Source organism: Bison bison, unplaced genomic scaffold, assembly GCF_000754665.1.
Source record: "Bison bison bison isolate TAMUID 2011002044 unplaced genomic scaffold, Bison_UMD1.0 scf7180017864487, whole genome shotgun sequence".
Classification (NCBI taxonomy): domain Eukaryota; kingdom Metazoa; phylum Chordata; class Mammalia; order Artiodactyla; family Bovidae; genus Bison; species Bison bison.
Window position 1 is genome coordinate 8,322,873 of NW_011495047.1, and position 1,158 is coordinate 8,324,030.

Consider the following 1,158-nt stretch of genomic DNA (forward strand, 5'->3'; position numbering starts at 1 on the left):
GATGCTAAAGCTAAAACTCCAATAATTTGGCCACCTCATGCGAAGAGTTGACTCATTGGAAAAGACTCTGATGCTGGGAGGGATTGGGGGCAGGAGGAGAAGGGGACGACGGAGGATGAGATGGCTGGATGGCATCACCGACTCGATGGACGTGAGTTTGAGTGAACTCCGGGAGTTGGTGATGGACAGGGAGGCCTGGCGTGCTGCAATTCATGGGGTCGCAAAGAGTCGGACACGACTGAGCGACTGAACTGAACTGAGGGAACACTAAATGGTTCTGACCCACTGGGAATGCTTTCTTAGGAGTTTAGACATCAGTGTTTATCTCCTGGTTTAGTTTATACTGGTGGTTGTGGAAGTGAATTTGGGATCCAAGTGGCATTTTGATTTCAGATAACCATTCTCCAGATAAGCAGTGAAAAAAAAGGTCTGATGAGAAAACCTGGCCCTGGAATGACAATGAATGAACTCTCAAAGCATAAAAAGAGCCAGTCAACAACACGCCCTAGAACCCTAGGCTCTGGAACCAGCTGGGTCAGGCAAGGGGCCAGAGGATTGAGAGCTGAGGCAAAGCTCTACCTACCTTCTAAAGTCAGTATCCTTAAATCAGCTACTGGCTCACTGTACCTGCTCTTGCTTCCTGAAACTAGGTTTTTTTGTTCTACCTACACCTAGAACATATCCGGTTCATGACTCATGAACTCATATTAGCACACATTAAAAGGACTAGCTTTTCCCAGAAATAAGGATAGTGCCACAGTCTGTTCAGGGAATGGTATATATTATGGTATACAATACAGAAGAGCGTAAGTTTTTAAACCTCCTTTATAATAATACTCAACCATGAGAGGCAGACAGGCAAGACTATATTAGTTCCATTTTACAGGCAAAAGTAGGAACATTCCTGTATTTAGCATAAGATCTGGGCTATAAACCCTGGGCTTCCACATTCACAACTGCTCTTTTCTCATGACTTTGATACATCATTTTATTTATTTATTTATTTTTGTATTTAGAATGTATTTATTAGCTAATCAATGATAACACTCATTGAGAACAACACAGGATTAAGAATAGCTGTTGGAATCACACTTTTGAAGTATAAGGTTACAGTCTTCAGATGTCTTCTGAGCAAAAAATCTTTTAAAAAATGAATGT